We start from the raw sequence: 15,169 nt of genomic DNA on the forward strand, positions 1-15,169 counted from the left end.
GGCCAGCAGATGTCTGGGACTCTGCCGGGTGCTTTTATCTATAGGAGTTTGCTTTAAAAAGAGAGAGAGGCATAGACCTTTAAGACCAGTATATAGAGAAAAAGAGTTAGCAAGAAATGGGAATATTCAAAGAAAGGATAGTGCCATGAGCTTCCTTGGCAAGAAAAAAAAAAAAAGGACAATTCATGTAGTCTCAAATACAGCCAAGCAGGGAAGGTAGGTAGCTGGGAAGATGGATGTATGAAGAGAGCCTCTTGAACCTTCTTAGCTAATGTGTGTCACTGTGTCCTTGAAACTTGAGGCCATTCAAAAAAACCAGCCTGTTGGTATTCTTCAAACTGGTGAAGTTGTCAGGGCTCAGAGAAAATGTGTCATTGTTTAAAGAAGAAACGAAGAGGAGAAGAAAAGAAGAGGAGAGGAGGAATAAAAGATTTCTTTGACTTAAATTTCACTGCATTAATACGGGCCCCTCACCCTTGTCCTGAAGATCAAAAGCACTGTTTCCTTCTGTTGTCAGATATTGAAGGTCCTTCCTTTGGGGTTTTGGTTATATCTGTGACCTATAATTGTTGCTCATAATGCTAAGTGTTTTCTTACATGAGTCATTTAGCAATTATCTCCGGTTTTGACTAAAATGACCTTGATTTAAAACTGTTGAGGTTAGGCCTTCCATGCCTATTGCCATGGACCTCTGCCCCATAACCCTTAGCTCTTGGATGCTCAGGGGCTATAACTGGATTTGAAAAGCTCAATGTTCTTTTTTTTTTTTTTTTTTACAAAAAAAATCAGTGTTCTAAGAAGCTGGCAATTCATTGTCTACTGGACAATTTTGAGTTGGGATAACAGAGTTTGGGATACATTACCGATGATAAATGTGACTTCCTTAAAGGGAAATCCATTTGTTTTGCTTAGTGTTTCTGTGATTAATTACTTGCCAAATTAAATTGCTCCATAAAAATGCGTAGTATTTTGTTCGGTTGCTCTTCATGGTGATTAATTAGGCCATACTGTTGCTTCGTATGTTAATTATGCTGACATTTTTTTTTCTCTTCTATTTTAATTAATACAGCATTTATTTGAAAGACTGTTTTTAGGACAAGACACTGTTTTAGGAGGAACAAAGCCCAGTGTTTCTTTTAGGCTGGTGTTAGGGAGTAGCACCTCAAATTTTCTAAGTGTGCTCTGTGGGTCCTTGTCTGTCTGTGATTTGCAGAAAGTACACTGACTTGGAATAAGTTGGGGAAAGCTCCTTTTGGTTTTCTTGTAGCTATTAATGGTGATATATAAAGATTATTTGCTTGATTGAAAATTAAGAATATAGAGGAGAAACTATTGATACAACATGTGTTGTTAAACAAGTGTAAAATTTAAAGAGTGTGTGTGTGTGTGTGTGTGAGAGAGAAGAGACTTGAGACGGAGTGTTTCCTAGCATTCTGCAGGGTGCTGATGAGGAAGTGAGGAATATTTAGCATTTTTATTAATGATCTAGGCCTGAAAATAAATAGAATGTTAATGAAGTTTGTAAGTGATACTGATTTGGAGATGTTTCCTATACCCAGGAGGGTGGAGAAGTGATGTAGATGGAGTAGGAAGAAAAGCATCATGGAACTCGCATCATAGCTATTCCATTGCAAAAATGCATGTCTGCTGTATAGAATCAGGCAGGTATTTTCAAAAGTAGATCTTTAGCAGTCCACTCCTAGCAATTTACCCAAGTGAAATGGAAACTTGGCTTGAAAAAATGTTGTTGTTTAGTCACTAAGTTGTGTCTGACTCTTTTGTGACCCCATGGACTGCAGCCCACCGAGCTCCTTCATCCATGGGATTCTCCAGGCAAGAATACTGGAGTGTGTTGTCAGTTCCTTGTCCAGGGGATCTTCCCAACCCAGGGATCGAACCCGTGTCTCTTGCATTGGCAGGCGGATTCTTTACCGTTGAGCCACGAGGGAAGCCCTGAATAAATGTTTATAGTGGCTTTACTCATGGCAACCCACTCCAGTATTCTTGACTGGGATTAGAGGAGCCTGGGGGGCTACAGTCCATGGGGTTGCAAAGAGTCAGACACAACTAAGCAACTGTCTATACTCATGCATTCTCTCAAAACTGCTGCTACTGCTAAGTCGCTTCAGTCGTGTCCGACTCTGTGTGACCCCATAGACGGCAGCTCACAAGGCTCCCCCGTTCCTGGGATTCTCCAGGCAAGAACACTGGAGTGGGTTGCCATTTCCTTCTCCAGTGCATGAAAGTGAAAAGTGAAAGTGAAGTCGCTGAGTTGTGTCCGAATCCTAGCAACCCCATGGACTGCAGCCTACCAGGCTCCTCCGTCCATGGGACTTTCCAGGCAAGAGTACTGGAGTGGGGTGCCACTGCCTTCTCCTCTCAAAACTGGAAATAACCCAAATGATCATCAGCTGATGAGTGAATAAACAAATTGTGGTACACCTGTATAGTGAAATACTACTCACCAAAAGAAAGGAATGAATTCCTGATAACATGCCACAACATGGATGAATTCAATTATGTTATGCAGTATGAAGGAGGAGGCAGGAGGAGAAGGGGACAACAGGGGACAAGATGGTTGGATGGCATCACTGACGCAACGGACATGAGTTTGAGCAAGCTCTGGGAGATGGTGAAGGACAGGGAAGCCTGGCGTGCTGCAGTCCATGGAGTTGCAGAGTTGGGCAGGACTCAGCGAGTGAACAACAAAAATGCAGTATGAAAGAATCTGTGCTCAACAGGCTATAGTCTAGGGTTTCATGTATATGATACTTGAAATGGAAAAATTACTGGCACAGAATTGAGATCAGCCAGGAGCTGGGTTTAGGAGGAGAGGCATGGGGGAATTTTTTGGGTGACATAACTGTTCTGTATCTTGATTGTGCTATTGATTAAATGACTATGCATTTTTCAAGACTTAGACTTGACTTCAGGTCTTCAAGACTTCAAGACAAGACTAAAAAGGGTAAATTTTACTATATGCAAATTATATCTTAATTTAAAAATTAGATCTTCACAGGTAAGGATAACACATTCAACTTTTGCTATACACTTTATATGTAGCAACTTTTTGAAACTGATTTGAGTAACAGGAACTAGAATTTGGATTTTCTTCATGTTGCTTCCAAATTCAAGGATTTTGTTTGTTTGTTTGTGTTTGAGTGGAAGCAGAGATGGAAGGGAGGGTGAGTTGCAGTGGTTTTCCTTAGGTGTCCTTATATAAACCTCTATACTGATGAAAGGGTTATTTTAAGAAGAAAATCACTGTTTAGGAGCTTTTGGGCCTTGTTGATAGCCATCAGAAAAAGACAAGTGGATTATTTCCCCAATTTATGAATTGAATCCAATTATTTGAAGTTCTGTGGATTTAGTTTTTTATTTAAATCTATGTTTATTTGTTCTTTCTGGGCCCTTGCATGACTGAAGTGTTCTAAGACCCAGAATAGTGCCCAGGGTATTTCTGTCTCAGAAGCAACCTCAGAATCAACTTATTTACCTCTGTACTATATTTGGACTGTAACAAAAAGCTTCATTACCCTCTGGGTTTGTGAGGCAGGTTTGCAATATGTCCGGGACCCAGGGACAGGTGAACCACAAATGCTGAATTGTTGCTGAAAGCTGCCATGCCTTTTTCCTCCCACTCCCCCATGTCTCCAATGATCTGAACTGTATGTATAGTGCTTACTTTTCATGTCCAACTTGAAGCACCTCCCTGAATGCCAGACTTTTCAATATCTATTCAGTGTCTCTAAAAATAGCCCAGTGGGGGAAAATTATATGGTTGTAGTATTATTACACTACTTGCAGCAATAATATTTAATATGGCTCTATGGCTGCAGCTTAGTGTGCTAACTGCTGACTACCCCGAGCAGATGTGTGGCCCTCATTCTGCCCCAGACAGGCAGATTACATTTAGCAAGATGATGCTGATTCCATGAGTGACTTGCCAAGCAAATATCTCTGGGTCTTTCAGTGTTTATAGCTGAGTGATTTTCTGCACTGGACTTGAAGGGGCTGCTGTGCCCCCAACCAAGACCCCATCTGTTAAAATCTCATATTGATTTGTATCCCTAGTAATAAAAATCTGTCCTTTCTCCTCCTAGTGTGATAAATAATGCAAATATGCTAGATGAAGTCTGCTATTGGAGCAGAACTCTAATCGTTTTGCTCCGTGTTGAACTAAAACTAATTTAATCAGAAACGGAATTGTCTCAAATATACATATCAAGTAGCCCATTGTTTTCTTATTCTGCTTTAGCATGCTCACCTATACTTGCAGGGTTTAGCAAGTAGTGATTTAAAAGATGTAATTAACATTGTAAAAAAGAATGACAAGTTTTAGCAGGAAAAGAAATTATGAGATGACATTTAAAATTTTTGACTGGATAAATAGGTGATAATGAAACGCTGTGAGATAAAGGCTTATGTCAGCCACGGCATCCTGTCTTAATCCTGTATTTTTATGCCCCTTCCATCCAAAAGTGATCTAAAGTGCAATTTACTGACTATACATAGCATAGCACTTCATCCAACTGGGAAATGCATATCCATCTTGGCTAAGTCTTAATTAGTCCATAATTACTTATTTTGTATTTCCTGTGTACCAACTCTGTGCCCTTAGCTCCTGACCTGCATCAGTAGTACCACATGACAAGACTTCATAGGATAGAATATCACTGCAGTTAAGACTTTGGAAGGACATCTGAAGGCCAGGGTACAATCATGTTGTACCCAAGATAGAATGTGACCAAGATAGCTATAGCTTCTTTGAAAAGCTTCCGGAGATGACAGACTACTGCTTACCCCTGATTGCTTGCTTCTGGAGAGTTTCTGAAGCATTCCTTCTCTCCTGTGCTGTCATATACGTCACTCCAGAATAGAGGAAGCAACTTGAAGCACTAAACTAGACAGGTCTGTTGAAGACATTTGCCCACCAGAGTCTGACTGCCTTTGACTTTCATATCTGTTGATTTAAAAATCTCAGCATAGTACAAATATAAGAACTTCCTCTGCTTGATAGAGGGCATCTATAAAAACCTTTAGCTATCATACTTTATGGTAAAAGATTGAACACTTTTCCTCTAAGATCAGGAATGAAGTAGGGATTCTGCCCACCTCTGCTCAACATTGTGCTAGAGATTCTAGACAATGCAGTCAGGCAAGAAAAAGAAATGAATGGTGTCTAGATTGAAAAAAAAGACCAGCTATCTATTTGAGGACAACATGATTGTCTAAGTAGAAAACCTGATGGGGTCTGCAAAAGGTTACTAGAATAAAGTCTACAAAAAGTTACTAGAATAAGTGAGTATAACAAGGTTGTTTTCCCTTAGTTGTAAATTCTGGAGGTGAAGTACAATTCACTTTCAATTCTTCCTGCTAGTGTCAGCAGCAGTTAGTCAAATACACCAGACTAGATACTTTGAACACCGCTTCACGTTTTTAACTTACTAGGGCCCCATTTGTACTGATTTCTTATGTTGTACAGACCATGGGAAGGGAAGGTGGACCAGTAAAAGAGGAAACATTTGCAACAAGGTCTAGACAGCATGGTTCAGTATTGTCAGCACATATAACTTTATTTTCAAACAAGTGAGATTAATTTTAATAATACATTATTTACCCAAATGTACCCCAGATACTATCATTCTAACATGTAATCAGTATATAAATTATTGAGATATTAATAATTTTTAAAATATTTTATTAAATCTTGAAGTCAGGTGGCTATTTTATACTTACTGCACATGTCAGTTCACATGGTATATTTTCATTGGAAATATTTTATCTTTATTTAGATTTTTTTAATGGAAAATTAGAGTTATATACCCAGATTATTCCAAACATACTTAAAATTTTTCCAATAACTGAATTGTGTACCTCACTGTCACTCCCCATTGACATTTGCTTCCACATTGATAAAAGTGGTTCATCTTTTTTAGAATTCGTTTGACATCAAAGCACATCTGTCCAGGTTAAGGGAATTCACTAACTCTTGTTTTAACACCAGTTTCAAAGAGGTGTGGCATAAATTGTTAAGGTAATTCAAAATTTATCAATATCAAAAAAATGTTTTCAAAAATATCTTGTAGCTTTTGTAGCTATCTAGTGCTGTCAGTTACAAATAAAACCTTTTATATATTGACTCCCACTAGAAAAAAAATATGTTATTATTGATGTTATGAAAAGTATCAATTTAAACATAAATACTTGGCTAGATAGGTCACAAAATAAGCTTTTCCTTTCCTTGGAGCTTCAAATTTAACTCATTAATTTAAAAATATGTTTTATGATTGAATATTCCATAGGTATTCCTTTTGTTTCAAGAGCATCTTGGGTTGAAATTAACAGTATAGTAAATTTTTTGTAAACCTCACCACAACTCAACCAGTGAGCATTAGCAGAAAACTCAGGATCATTAAATTCATCGTCTTCTAATTCTGTAACTGCTGCATAAACCTGCAATGTTCATAGCTTTTGCAGTGTTCATACGTACTAAATGATTTTAACAACTATATCCATGACACAAGAATCTGCTTCAGAAAACTAAATATTTTTAACGTATACTATGCAGTAGGATGATACAGAAAGGGAGGACTTTAGTTTTGTTTTAAAATGCCAGTAAGAAATTCCTTAGAGGTCGAGTAGTTAGGACTCCTTGATTTCACTGCCAAGGGCTGGGGTTCAGTCCCTCCTCAGGGAACTAAGATTCCCACAAGCTGTGTGACAGGACCAAAAAAATTACAAGATAAATTGCCAATATATCTGAACTTTTGACCTAACATATCTGGAGCCCCGCTTGTGTGCCAGAATTTTTAAAATGTTCTAGTCAAATTCCTTATTGACAGATATAGAAGATTAAGATATTTATGCCACAAGTTCAGAGATTTGGGCTGCGAATTGTGGAAGTGATTGGAGACAAAATGTACCCAAAGTATTTATTCACTGGGTAGTGTCATCTAAAATCTAGAGAAAAGTAAAACATTTCAAATCAAGTGATTTTTTTTTTTTTAATATATATCATTTGTTCAGTTGCTTAGTCGTGTCCAGCTCTTTGTGACTGCAGCACAACAGGCTTTCCAGTCCTTCACTATCTCCTGGAGTTTGCTCAAACTTATGTCCATTGTGTCAGTGATGCCATGCAACCATCTCATCCTCTGAAACCCTCTTCTCCTGCCCTTAATCTTTCCCAGCATCAGAGTCTTTTCCAATGAGTCGACTCTTTGCATCAGGTGACCAAAGTATTGGAGCTTCAGCATCAATCCTTCCGATGAATATTCAGAGTTAGTTTCTTTTAGGATTGGCTGGTTTGATCTCCTTGCGGTCCAAGGGACTCTCAAGAGTCTTCTCCAGCACCACAGTCTGAAAGTATTAATTCTTTGGCGCTCAGCCTTCTTTATTGTCCAACTCTCACATCCATACCTGACTACTGGATCTGTACATGACTACTGGAAAAATCATTGCTTTGACTATACGGACCTTTGTTGGCAAAGTGATGTCTCTGCGTTTTAATATGCTGCCTAGGTTTCTCATAGCTTTCCTTCCAAATAGGAAGGGTCTTTTAATTTCATGGCTGCAGTCACCGTCCACAGTGATTTTGGAGCCCATGAAAAGTAAATATGTCATTGTTTCCACTTTTTCCCCATCTATTTGCCATGAAGTGATGGGACTGGATGCCATGATCTTAGTTTTTGAGTCCTGAGTTGTTTGTTTTTTTTTTAATTTTATTTTATTTTTAAACTTTACAATATTGTATTGGTTTTGCCATATATAGAAATGAATATCGAAATGAATCCGCCACAGGTATACATGTGTTCCCAATCCTGAACTCTCCTCCCTCCTCCCTCCCCATACCATCCCTCTGGGTCATCCCAGTGCACCAGCCCCAAGCATCCAGTATCGTGCATCGAACCTGGACTGGCGACTCGTTTCATATATGATATTATACATGTTTCAATGCCATTCTCCCAAATCATCCCACCCTCTCCCTCTCCCACAGAGTCCAAAAGACTGTTGAATACATCTGTGTCTCTTTTGCTGTCTCGTATACAGGGTTATTGTTACCATCTTTCTAAATTCCATATATATGCATTAGTATACTGTATTGGTGTTTTTCTTTCTGGCTTACTTCACTCTGTATAATAGGCTCCAGTTTCATCCACCTCATTAGAACTGATTCAAATGTATTCTTTTTAATGGCTGAGTAATACTCCATTGTGTATGTGTATCATAGCTTTCTTATCCATTCATCTGCTGATGGACATCTAGGTTGCTTCCATGTCCTGGCTACTATAAACAGTGCTGCGATGAACATTGGGGTACACGTGTCTCTTTCAATTCTGGTTTCCTCAGTGTGTATGCCCAGCAGTGGGATTGCTGGATCATAAGGCAGTTCTATTTCCAGTTTTTTAGGGAATCTCCACACTGTTCTCCATAGTGGCTGTACTAGTTTGCATTCCCACCAACAGTGTAAGAGGGTTCCCTTTTCTCCACATCCTCTCCAGCATTTATTGCTTGTAGACTTCTGGATCGCAGCCATTCTGACTGGCGTGAAATGATACCTCATTGCGGTTTTGATTTGCATTTCTCTGATAATGAGTGATGTTGAGCATCTTTTCATGTGTTTGTTAGCCATCTGTATGTCTTCTTTGGAGAAATGTCTATTTAGTTCTTTGGCCCATTTTTTGATTGGGTCATTTGTTTTTCTGGAATTGAGCTGTAGGAATTGCTTGTATATTTTTGAATGAGTTTTAAGTCAGCTTTCTCACTCTCCTCTTTCACCCTCATGAAGAAGCTCTTCAGTTTCTCTTCATTCTCTGCCATTAGAGAGGTTGTTGATATTTCTCTGGGAAGTGTGGATTCCAGCTTGTGATTCATCCAGCCTGGAATTTCATATGATGTACTCTGCATATAAGTTAAATAAGCAGGGTGGCTATATTCAGCCTTGACATACTCCTTTCCCAGTTTTGAACTAGTCCATTGTCCATGTCTTGTTCTAACCATTGCTTATTGACCTGCATACAGGTTTCTCAGGAGATGGTCTGGTATTCCCATCTCTTTAAGAATTTTCCACAGTTTGTTGTGATCCACACAGTCAAAGGCTTTAGTGTAGTCAATGAAGCAGATGTTTTTCTGGAATTCCCTTGTCGCACAATTGCACTCATCTTGCACACTAGTAAAGTAATGCTCAAAATTCTCCAAGCCAGGCTTCAGTAGTATGTGAGCCATGAACTTCCAGATGTTCAAGCTGGTTTTAGAAAAGGCAGAGGAACCAGAGATCAAATTGCCAACATCTGCTGAATCATGGAAAAAGCAAGAGAGTTCCAGAAAAACATCTATTTCTGCTTTATTGACTATGCCAAAGCCTTGGACTGTGTGAATCACAATAGACTCTGGAAGATTCTGACACAGATGGGAATACCAGACCACCTGACCCACCTGTTGAGAAACCTGTAGGCAGGCCAGGAAGCAACAGTTAGAACTGGACATGGAACAACAGACTGCTTCCAAATAGGAAAAGGAGTACATCAAGGATGTATATTATCACCCTGCTTATTTAACATCTATGCAGAGTACATCATGAGAAACACTGGGCTGGATGAAGCACAAGCTGGAATCAAGACTGCTGGGAAAAATACCAATAACCTCAGATATGCAGATGACAGCATCCTTATAGCAGAAAGTGAAGAAGAACTAAAGAGCCTCTTGATGAAAGTGAAAGAGGAGAGTGAAAAAGTTGACTTAAAGCTCAACATTCAGAAAACTAACATCACAGCATCCAGTCCCATCACTTCATGGCAAATAGATGGGGAAACAGTGGAAACAGTGACTGACTTTATTTTTCTGGGCTCCAAAATCACTACAGATGGTGACTGCAGCCATGAAATTAAAAGATGCTTACTCTTTGGAAGGAAAGTTATGACCAAGCTAGACAGCATATTCAAAAGCAGAGACATTACTTTGTCAACAAAGGTCCGTCTAGTCAAGGCTATGGTTTTTCCAGTAGTCATGTATGGATGTGAGAGTTGGACTATAAAGAAAGCTAAGCGCCGAAGAATTGATACTTTTGAACTGTGGTGTTGGAGAAGACTCCTGAGAGTCCCTTGGACTGCAAGGAGATCCAACCAGTCCATCCTAAAGGAGATCAGTCCTGGGTGTTCATTGGAAGGACTGATGTTGAAGCTGAAACTCCAATATTTTGGCCACCTGATGCAAAGAGCTGACTCATTTGAAAAGACCGTGATGTTGAGAGGGATTGGGGGCAGGAGGAGAAGGGGACGACAGAGGATGAGATGGTTGGATGGTATCACCGACTCAATGGACATGAGTTTGGATAAACTCCGGGAGTTGGTGATGGACAGGGAGGCCTGGCGTGCTGTGGTTCATGGGGTTGCAAAGAGTTGGACACAACTGAGCGACTGAACTGAACTTGCTTTCTCTGTAATCTGGTGGATGTTGGCAGTTTGATCTCTGCTTCCTCTGCCTTTTCTAAATCCACCTTGTACATCTGGAAGTTCTCAGTTGATATCATTAGAAATGTCATATTCTGTAGGGCAGTTATTGAACATCTTTTACTTTTTATAAGATTAAGTGTTTTCCTCATAATTGTCTGATAAACTGTCCATAGCTGAAATAATAATTTATTTTACCATATCTCCATCAAAAAATGATATAGTAACCAGAGATTACAGATTCTGATCCTGTTAAAAATCATTAAAAAATTTTTATTGGACTTTTTTTCTTCATTAGAAGAGTTTATTCAGATGTTCTGCCTTGGGGAGATTTTTACAGGCTTTTTTAAATTAATTATTTTTTTAATTGAAGAATAATTGCTTTACAGAATTTTGTTGTTTTTTGTCAAACATCAACATGAATCGGCCATAGATATATAGATATAGATATAGATATGTGTCCCCTTTGTTGGACATTTAATTCTGATTTCAGACAGTGTATTCTGTTGATTCATTTTTAATGTTAAGAATAAACTTCTTTATATTTGCTGACATTTTTTAGTGGTATTATTATCCTGAAAAATTGTTTTCACAACAAAAAGCCTTTTTTTTTGTCTTGCTGAGGCAAATTGCAGTTGCCGTTCATTATGAGGCTGACAACATACCTTCTTCCAGTCTCTTTTTCTTTGGTGTTCTGAAGTAGTACTGTTATTTGCATCTCTACTCAATAATACGTCAGTAATATGCCTTCATTTTGAACTTAAAAATCTTTTCATATTTACCTTATAAAACTAGAAACATAATTTAACTATAATTAAAAGCTAACAGGTACTTTAATTACCAATTCTGAGTTGTGTAGGTATCACTGTAACTCAGTAGTTCTCAATTAATGTAGTTTTGCCCCCCAGGGGACATTTGGTATGTCTGGTCATCACAGCTTGTGGAGGTGGGGGAGTGCTGCGACATATAGTAAATAGAGACCAGTTGGTGCTGCTGCTGCTAAGTCATGTCAGTCGTGTCCAACTCTGTGCGACCCCATAGATGGCAGCCCACCAGGCTCCCCCGTCCCTGGGATTCTCCAGGCAAGAACACTGGAGTGGGTTGCCATTTCCTTCTCCAGTGCATGAAAGTGAAAAGTGAAAGTGAAGTCGCTCAGTCGTGTCCGACTCTTAGTGACCTCATGGACTGCAGCCTACCAGGCTTCTCCGTCCCTGGGATTTTCCAGGCAGGAGTACTGGAGTGGGGTGCCATTGCCTTCTCCCAATAGAGACCAGGGATGCTGCTAAACCCAAGACAGCCCCCATAACACATTGCCTACCCCAAATGTCAGTAGTGCTGAGATTAGGGAGCCCTGCTGGGACTCCTGCTGTCTGCATAAAATATTTTTTAAATATATTACATTATTAAATCCATATGTAGAAAGTCATTTGACCTGAATCAATCCATTGGTATCAAGTAAGTCGGTGATAGGTTTATGGGTAGTACTAGAAATGACACACATGCCCAGTGTACGATACAGTGATTAAAGTGTAATGAAGTCATTCCAAAATGAAGTTGTATCTAATGGAATAATTCACACTGCTTTAGTGTTTTCAGTTTAAATTAACTAAAATAAAATTCGGTTCCTCAGTTGCACTAGCCACATTTCAAGTGGTCAATATTCACATATGGCTAGTGGCCACAGAAGAAGTCTAGAAAATTAGACATGACAGATTGATTAACACCCATCCACACACTATGGGGCAGAAGATGGGGACAGTCAACTCCTTACTCACCTTAGGGTTTGAAATGTGGTGTTTTAGCCTAGTTTTTGTAGGTACTAGATAGCTCTACTTTCTTCCTAAAAACAAAGAGACCAACACAATTTTTTATTAGAATATTACTCCAAGTTCTTACCTGCATTTTTTCTAAGGTCAGTTACTACTGAAAAGCAGGTCTGACATAGGTGGTACATTAGAGTCTCAGCTGTTCCTGTATCCCCGTGAAACTGTTTGATCACAACTATTACTCCATTTCCTGAGCTTCTATTCACATATTGTTGAAACTAGTCAGAGAATGAAGAAGTATTCATCATAATTCTCAATATATACTTCCTTCTCACTTAAAAAGCACCTTTTCATATATCTGAAAACACAGCAAATTATAGAAATGCTTAAGGGTCCTTAAGTAAGACACACTCAGAAGTGCTAAGGCTTGTTTCTGTTGTCAAACAGGATGTCAGTTTGTCTCCCCTTCAGTAATAATGTTTAAAGCACAGCTTAGTAGCTCTTTGAGGTCTAGTGTAATAAAGCTGTCATCTTTCATCCCTGCTTGTTCTACCTTCAGCTGAAGGTTTTAGTCTGCTGCTGCTGCTGCTAAGTCACTTCAGTCGTGTCCGACTCTGTGTGACCCCATAGACGTCAGCCCACCAGGCTCCCCCGCCCCTGGGATTCTCCAGGCAAGAACACTGGAGTGGGTTGCCATTTCCTTCTCCAATGCAGGAAAGTGAAAAGTTAAAATGAAGTCGCTCAGTCGTGTCTCTTAGCGACCCCATGGACTGCAGCCCACCAGGCTCCACCATCCATGGGATTCTCCAGGCAAGAGCACTGGAGTGGGATGCCATTGCCTTCTCCCGGTTTTAGTCTAAATAGGTGGAAATCCAGATGTAGTTTTCTTTTTTGGGGGGGTACCTACGTTGTATCGTTACATCATGGGGCATATAACTGACTTTTTCTTTCTAAAATTAGAAACTCATGTTAACTAGTAGAAAGTGCTGTTCTATTTATTTATTTCTTAACTTTTTTTACCCTGTGTATCTGATTCTTTGTAGCTCCCTAGGTGAACAAGTTTCACAGTTTTCACTACCAACATGGTCTTGCCTCTTGAACTTCATACCCTACTACAGACAGGTCCCACAAGTAATTCAAACTTGACATTCCAAAAAATATGCCTTACTGAATGTACCAATTGAAGAACCATATCAGTTTGTGTTTACTATCTCAATTAATGGTATCATTGTTCAATTGCCTAAAGCAGAAATCTCAAGGTTGATTTAGAGCCTTCTCTGTCCTTTACTCAGTCAGTCAGTAGGTTCTTTCAGCTTTACCTCTTCAATTTTTCTCAGGTTAATTCTCTATTTCTACAACTACCATTTTAGTTCAAGGTCTCATAATGTCTCACATTTATTCAGTCACTAGAGCTGAATTTCAGAAGTGCAGGCCATCAACACTGATGATGAGAGTATGTTGGAACCACGTTTGAGGGCAGTTTGGCAATATCTAATAAAGTCCAAGTTGCCCAAACCTTACAGTACAGTAATTTCATTCCTAAGTATATATCTTTGACAAACTTTCCCAAATGATTCCAAGAATATATAAATAAGAACACATGTTGAGACTTCTCTGGTGGTCCAGTGATTTGGACCGTGCTTCCAGTGCAGGGGATACAGGTTCGATTCCTAGTTGGGGAACTAAGATCCTGCATGCGGTGGGTGTAGCCAAAAAAAAAACCAAACACCCTGTGTTAAGTATTGTTTTAAATACCAAGAGAGCTGAAAACCACCTACATTTTCAGCAACAGAATATATTGTGTATTTACCCACTGGAATATTTTATAACACTGAAAATGGATTAGAACCATACAAATCGATAGAAATCTCACAAATATTGAATAAAAATTGCAGAATATAAGGTAATATGCCCATATTAAAAACAAAACTTAATAAATCTATGTTATTTAGAGACATATTTAGTAAAAGAATAAAGCTGTTGCATATAGGGATGATAAATACCAAAATCAGGAGAGTGTTTACTTCTAGGAAGAGAGAGACAGGTACGCAATCCAGAAGAGGTACCTGGAGTGTTTGAAAGGTATTTGTAGTACTTTCTTAAGTTGGATATTGAGTAAACAAACATTCATTATATTCTCTTCTGCATTCTTTTCTGTGTCTAAGCTATTTCATTAGAAAAATCATTAGATTTTAAACCTTGTGTGATTCCCTATCATTGATAGGCATAGGATAATGTCCAAATCTCTTCATCTGACATCTTTCTAACCTTACTACAGCTCTCCTATCTGTCCTAAGATCTGGCTGAATCAGACTTGGCCACCGAGTACTAAATTTAATACCTTTGTGCCTTGTGCATGCTTTTTATCCAGAATGTCTTCCGATTCCTCTTTTCACCTAGCAAAATCTTATTTAATGCTTCAAAATCTAATGTCACCTTCCTACAAAGTTTACTGGATTCTTTGAGGCAGAATGGTTCACACCTGCATTGCTATAGGACTCTGTATTGTACATTTCTGTCTTAGAACACTTATCACTTTGAAGTATAGTTGTTTACATGTCTGTCCATCACTAGATAGTGAACATCTAAGGACAGAGACTGTGTTTGTTTACTTCTGGAATCTCTGCCCCTCATACAGTGCAGTATGGTACAATAAATGTTTGTTGGATGCATGAATAGATGACTGGAATGGATGTTCTAAGGCTTTATACTACTACTGTTGTCTTCTAGAATCATCAGCTGACCTGAGGTCCTAAAAAGCTAGGAAAGTGGATATTGAGTTGCCTAAGAAGTTCTTGTAGGGCTCCCCACTTTAATAGTACTTCCCAGATATGTCTCTGGATCCCCATTATAAAAGTCTGCTTCACATCTTAATAGACAACAGTCTTGGCAGCTCCTGGGCTAACCTGGTATAGCCAGGAAGTAATGCTTTGGAATTGTTACCAGTGTCTCCCT

General features: G+C 39.0%; 1 protein-coding gene across 5 annotated transcripts in view; it reads left to right on the top strand.

The window, feature by feature from the left end:
* The window catches only part of ARMH3 (armadillo-like helical domain containing 3), a 178,830-nt gene that overhangs the window by 111,763 nt on the left and 51,898 nt on the right, over positions 1-15,169 (top strand). The window lies entirely within an intron of this gene.

Source organism: Bos indicus x Bos taurus, chromosome 26, assembly GCF_003369695.1.
Source record: "Bos indicus x Bos taurus breed Angus x Brahman F1 hybrid chromosome 26, Bos_hybrid_MaternalHap_v2.0, whole genome shotgun sequence".
In the NCBI taxonomy this organism is placed as follows: Eukaryota; Metazoa; Chordata; class Mammalia; order Artiodactyla; family Bovidae; genus Bos; species Bos indicus x Bos taurus.